Raw genomic sequence first — 7,264 nt, forward strand, 5'->3', positions numbered from 1 at the left:
GCGTAGTTTCCCATTGATTTGTGTATGGTTGTGTAGTTTCCCATTGACTTGTGTATGGTTGTGTAGTTTCCCATTGACTTGTGTATGGTTGTGTCAATTCCCATTGACTTGTGTATGGTTGTGTAGTTTCCCATTGACTTGTGTATGGTTGTGTCAATTCCCATTGACTTGTGTATGGTTGTGAAGTGTCCATTGACTTGTGTATGGTTGTGTAGTTTCCCATTGACTTGTGTATGGTTGTGTAGTTTCCCATTGACTTGTATATGGTTGCGTAGTTTCCCATTGACTTGTGTATGGTTGTGTAGTTTCCCATTGACTTGTGTATGGTTGTGTAGTTTCCCATTGACTTGTGTATGGTTGTGTCAATTCCCATTGACTTGTGTATGGTTGTGTAGTTTCCCATTGACTTGTGTATGGTTGTGTCAATTCCCATTGACTTGTGTATGGTTGTGTAGTTTCCCATTGAGTTGTGTATGGTTGTGTAGCTTCCCATTGACTTGTGTATGGTTGTGTAGTTTACCAATGACTTGTGTATGGTTGTGTAGTTTCCCATTGACTTGTGTATGGTTGTGTAGTTTCCCATTGACTTGTGTATGGTTGTGAAGTGTCCCATTGACTTGTGTATGGTTGTGTAGTTTCTCATTGACTTGTGTATGGTTGTGTAGTTTCCCATTGACTTGTGTATGGTTGTGTAGTTTCCCATTGACTTGTGTATGGTTGTGTTGTCTCCCGTTGACTTGTGTATGGTTGTGTAGTTTCCCATTGACTTGTGTATGGTTGTGTAGTTTCCCATTAACTTGTGTATGGTTGTGTAATTCCCTTTGACTTGTGTATGGTTGTGTAGTTTACCATTGACTTGTGTATGGTTGTGTCAATTCCCATTGACTTGTGTATGGTTGTGTAGTTTCCCATTGACTTGTGTATAGTTGTGTAAATTCCCATTGACTTGTGTATGGTTGTGAAGTGTCCATTGACTTGTGTATGGTTGGGTAGTTTCCCATTGACATGTGTATGGTTGTATTAAGTGTCCTATTGACTTGTGTATGGTTGTGTAAATTCCCAGTGACTTTGTATGGTTGTGAAGTGTCCATTGACTTGTGTATGGTTGTGTAGTTTCCCATTGACATGTGTATGGTTGTATTAAGTGTCCTATTGACTTGTGTATGGTTGTGTAGTTTCCCATTGTCTTGTGTTTGGTTGTGTAGTTTCCCATTGACTTGTGTATGGTTGTGTAGTTTCCCATTGACTTGTGTATGGTTGTGTAGTTTCCCATTGACTTGTGTATGGTTGTGAAGTGTTCCATTGACTTGTGTATGGTTGTGTAGTTTCTCATTGACTTGTGTATGGTTGTGTCAATTCCCATTGACTTGTGTATGGTTGTGTAGTTTCCCATTGACTTGTGTATGGTTGTAAAGTGTCCATTGACTTGTGTATGGTTGTGTAGTTTCCCATTGACTTGTGTATGGTTGTGTAGTTTCCCATTGACTTGTGTATGGTTGTGAAGTGTTCCATTGACTTGTGTATGGTTGTGTAGTTTCCCATTGACTTGTGTATGGTTGTGTAGTTTCCCATTGACTTGTGTATGGTTTTGTCAATTCCCATTGACTTGTGTATGGTTGTAAAGTGTCCATTGACTTGTGTATGGTTGTGTAGTTTCCCATTGACATGTGTATGGTTGTATTAAGTGTCCTATTGACTTGTGTATGGTTGTGTAGTTTCCCAATGACTTGTGTATGGTTGTGAAGTGTCCCATTGACTTGTGTATGGTTGTGTCAATTCCCATTGACTTGTGTATGGTTGTGAAGTGTCCATTGACTTGTGTATGGTTGTGTAGTTTCCCAATTGACATGTGTATGGTTGTACTAAGTGTCCTATTGACTTGTGCATGGTTGTGTAGTTTCCCATTGATTTGTGTATGGTTGTGTAGTTTCCCATTGACTTGTGTATGGTTGTGTAGTTTCCAATTGACTTGTGTATGGTTGTGAAGTGTCCCATTGACTTGCGTATGGTTGTGTCAATTACCATTGACTTGTGTATGGTTGTGTAAATTCCAATTGACTTGTGTATGGCTGTGAAGTGTCCTATTGACTTGTGTATGGTTGTGTAGTTTCCCATTGACTTGTGTATGGTTGTGTAGTTTCCCATTGACTTGTGTATGGTTGTTTAGTTTCCCGTTGACTTGTGTATGGTTGTGTAGTTTCCCATTGACTTGTGTATGGTTGTGTCAATTCCAATTGACTTGTGTATGGTTGTGTAGTTTCCCATTGACATGTGTATGGTTGTATTAAGTGTCCTATTGACTTGTGTATGGTTGTGTAGTTTCCCATTGACTTGTGTATGGTTGTGTAGTGTCCATTGACTTGTGTATGGTTGTGTAGTTTCCCATTGACATGTGTATGGTTGTGTAGTTTCCCATTGACTTGTGTATGGTTGTGTAGTTTCCCATTGATTTGTGTATGGTTGTGTAGTTTCCCATTGACTTGTGTATGGTTGTGAAGTGTTCCATTGACTTGTGTATGGTTGTGTAGTTTCTCATTGACTTGTGTATGGTTGTGTCAATTCCCATTGACTTGTGTATGGTTGTGTAGTTTCCCATTGACTTGTGTTTCGTTGTGTAGTTTTCCATTGACTTGTGTATGGTTGTGTAGTTTCCCATTGACTTGTGTATGGTTGTGTAGTTTCCCATTGACTTGTGTATGGTTGTGAAGTGTTCCATTGACTTGTGTATGGTTGTGTAGTTTCTCATTGACTTGTGTATGGTTGTGTCAATTCCCATTGACTTGTGTATGGTTGTGTAGTTTCCCATTGACTTGTGTATGGTTGTGTAGTTTCCCATTGACTTGTGTATGGTTGTGTAGTTTCCCATTGACTTGTGTATGGTTTTGTCAATTCCCATTGACTTGTGTATGGTTGTAAAGTGTCCATTGACTTGTGTATGGTTGTGTAGTTTCCCATTGACATGTGTATGATTGTATTAAGTGTCCTATTGACTTGTGTATGGTTGTGTAGTTTCCCATTGACTTGTGTATGGTTGTGAAGTGTCCCATTGACTTGTGTATGGTTGTGTCAATTCCCATTGACTTGTGTATGGTTGTGAAGTGTCCATTGACTTGTGTATGGTTGTATAGTTTCCCAATTGACATGTGTATGGTTGTACTAAGTGTCCTATTGACTTGTGCATGGTTGTGTAGTTTCCCATTGATTTGTGTATGGTTGTGTAGTTTCCCATTGACTTGTGTATGGTTGTGTAGTTTCCCATTGACTTGTGTATGGTTGTGTAGTTTCCAATTGACTTGTGTATGGTTGTGAAGTGTCCCATTGACTTGCGTATGGTTGTGTCAATTACCATTGACTTGTGTATGGTTGTGTAAATTCCCATTGACTTGTGTATGGCTGTGAAGTGTCCTATTGACTTGTGTATGGTTGTGTAGTTTCCCATTGACTTGTGTATGTTTGTGTAGTTTCCCATTGACTTGTGTATGGTTGTTTAGTTTCCCATTGACTTGTGTATGGTTGTGTAGTTTCCCATTGACTTGTGTATGGTTGTGTCAATTCCCATTGACTTGTGTATGGTTGTGTAGTTTCCCATTGACTTGTGTATGGTTGTGTTTTTGTCCATTGACTTGTGTATGGTTGTGTAGTTTCCCATTGACTTGTGTATGGTTGTGTCAATTCCAATTGACTTGTGTATGGTTGTGTAGTTTCCCATTGACATGTGTATGGTTGTATTAAGTGTCCTATTGACTTGTGTATGGTTGTGTAGTTTCCCATTGACTTGTGTATGGTTGTGTAGTTTCCCATTGACTTGTGTATGTGTCAATTCCCATTGACTTGTGTATGGTTGTGTTGTTTCCCATTGACTTGTGTATGGTAGTGTAGTGTCCCATTGACTTGTGTATGGTTGTGTAGTTTCTCATTGACTTGTGTATGGTTGTGTCAATTTCCATTGATTTGTGTATGGTTGTGTAGTTTCCCATTGACTTGTGTATGGTTGTGAAGTGTCCCATTGACTTGTGTATGGTTGTGTCAATTCCCATTGACTTGTGTATGGTTGTGAAGTGTCCATTGACTTGTGTATGGTTGTGTAGTTTCCCCAATTGACATGTGTATGGTTGTACTCAGTGTCCTATTGACTTGTGCATGGTTGTGTAGTTTCCCATTGATTTGTGTATGGTTGTGTAGTTTCCCATTGACTTGTGTATGGTTGTGTAGTTTCCCATTGACTTGTGTATGGTTGTGTAGTTTCCAATTGATTTGTGTATGGTTGTGAAGTGTCCCATTGACTTGCGTATGGTTGTGTCAATTACCATTGACTTGTGTATGGTTGTGTAAATTCCCATTGACTTGTGTATGGCTGTGAAGTGTCCCATTGACTTGTGTATGGTTGTGTAGTTTCCCATTGAGTTGTGTATGGTTGTGTAGTTTCCCATTGACTTGTGTATGGTTGTGTAGTTTCCCAATGACTTGTGTATGGTTGTGTAGTTTCCCATTGACTTGTGTATGGTTGTGTAGTTTCCCATTGACTTGTGTATGGTTGTGAAGTGTCCCATTGACTTGTGTATGGTTGTGTAGTTTCCCATTGACTTGTGTATGGTTGTGTAGTTTCCCATTGACTTGTGTATGGTTGTGTAGTTTCCCATTGACTTGTGTATGTGTCAATTCCCATTGACTTGTGTATGGTTGTGTAGTTTCCCATTGACTTGTGTATGGTAGTGTAGTGTCCCATTGACTTGTGTATGGTTGTGTAGTTTCCAATTGACTTGTGTATGGTTGTGAAGTGTCCCATTGACTTGCGTATGGTTGTGTCAATTACCATTGACTTGTGTATGGTTGTGTAAATTCCCATTGACTTGTGTATGGCTGTGAAGTGTCCTATTGACTTGTGTATGGTTGTGTAGTTTCCCATTGACTTGTGTATGGTTGTGTAGTTTCCCATTGACTTGTGTATGGTTGTTTAGTTTTCAATTGACTTGTGTATGGTTGTGTAGTTTCCCATTGACTTGTGTATGGTTGTGAAGTGTCCCATTGACTAGTGTATTGTTGTGTAGTTTGCCATTGACTTGTGTATGGTTGTGCCAATTCCCATTGACTTGTGTATGGTTGTGTAGTTTCCCATTGAGTTGTGTATGGTTGTGTAGCTTCCCATTGACTTGTGTATGGTTGTGTAGTTTACCAATGACTTGTGTATGGTTGTGTAGTTTCCCATTGACTTGTGTATGGTTGTGTAGTTTCCCATTGACTTGTGTATGGTTGTGAAGTGTCCCATTGACTTGTGTATGGTTGTGTAGTTTCTCATTGACTTGTGTATGGTTGTGTAGTTTCCCATTGACTTGTGTATGGTTGTGTAGTTTCCCATTGACTTGTGTATGGTTGTGTTGTCTCCCGTTGACTTGTGTATGGTTGTGTAGTTTCCCATTGACTTGTGTATGGTTGTGTAGTTTCCCATTGACTTGTGTATGGTTGTGTAATTCCCTTTGACTTGTGTATGGTTGTGTAGTTTCCCATTGACTTGTGTATGGTTGTGTCAATTCCCATTGACTTGTGTATGGTTGTGTAGTTTCCCATTGACTTGTGTATAGTTGCGTAAATTCCCATTGACTTGTGTATGGTTGTGAAGTGTCCATTGACTTGTGTATGGTTGGGTAGTTTCCCATTGACATGTTTATGGTTGTATTAAGTGTCCTATTGACTTGTGTATGGTTGTGTAAATTCCCATTGACTTTGTATGGTTGTGAAGTGTCCATTGACTTGTGTATGGTTGTGTAGTTTCCCATTGACATGTGTATGGTTGTATTAAGTGTCCTATTGACTTGTGTATGGTTGTGTAGTTTCCCATTGTCTTGTGTTTGGTTGTGTAGTTTCCCATTGACTTGTGTATGGTTGTGTAGTTTCCCATTGACTTGTGTATGGTTTTGTAGTTTCCCATTGACTTGTGTATGGTTGTGAAGTGTTCCATTGACTTGTGTATGGTTGTGTAGTTTCTCATTGACTTGTGTATGGTTGTGTCAATTCCCATTGACTTGTGTATGGTTGTGTAGTTTCCCATTGACTTGTGTTTGGTTGTGTAGTTTTCCATTGACTTGTGTATGGTTGTGTAGTTTCCCATTGACTTGTGTATGGTTGTGTAGTTTCCCATTGACTTGTGTATGGTTGTGAAGTGTTCCATTGACTTGTGTATGGTTGTGTAGTTTCTCATTGACTTGTGTATGGTTGTGTCAATTCCCATTGACTTGTGTATGGTTGTGTAGTTTCCCATTGACTTGTGTATGGTTGTGTAGTTTCCCATTGACTTGTGTATGGTTGTGTAGTTTCCCATTGACTTGTGTATGGTTTTGTCAATTCCCATTGACTCGTGTATGGTTGTAAAGTGTCCATTGACTTGTGTATGGTTGTGTAGTTTCCCATTGACATGTGTATGGTTGTATTAAGTGTCCTATTGACTTGTGTATGGTTGTGTAGTTTCCCATTGACTTTTGTATGGTTGTGAAGTGTCCCATTGACTTGTGTATGGTTGTGTCAATTTCCATTGACTTGTTTATGGTTGTGAAGTGTCCATTGACTTGTGTATGGTTGTGTAGTTTCCCAATTGACATGTGTATGGTTGTACTAAGTGTCCTATTGACTTGTGCATGGTTGTGTAGTTTCCCATTGATTTGTGTATGGTTGTGTAGTTTCCCATTGACTTGTGTATGGTTGTGTAGTTTCCCATTGACTTGTGTATGGTTGTGTAGTTTCCAATTGACTTGTGTATGGTTGTGAAGTGTCCCATTGACTTGCGTATGGTTGTGTCAATTACCATTGACTTGTGTATGGTTGTGTAAATTCCCATTGACTTGTGTATGGGTGTGAAGTGTCCTATTGACTTGTGTATGGTTGTGTAGTTTCCCATTGACTTGTGTATGGTTGTGTAGTTTCCAATTGACTTGTGTATGGTTGTTTAGTTTCCCATTGACTTGTGTATGGTTGTGTAGTTTCCCATTGACTTGTGTATGGTTGTGTCAATTCCCATTGACTTGTGTATGGTTGTGTAGTTTCCCATTGACTTGTGTATGGTTGTGTTTTTGTCCATTGACTTGTGTATGGTTGTGTAGTTTCCCATTGACTTGTGTATGGTTGTGTCAGTTCCAATTGACTTGTGTATGGTTGTGTAGTTTCCCATTGACATGTGTATGGTTGTATTAAGTGTCCTATTGACTTGTGTATGGTTGTGTAGTTTCCCATTGACTTGTGTATGGTTGTGTAGTTTCCCATTGACTTGTGTATG

This window comes from Asterias amurensis, chromosome 1, assembly GCF_032118995.1.
Source record: "Asterias amurensis chromosome 1, ASM3211899v1".
NCBI classification, from domain to species: domain Eukaryota; kingdom Metazoa; phylum Echinodermata; class Asteroidea; order Forcipulatida; family Asteriidae; genus Asterias; species Asterias amurensis.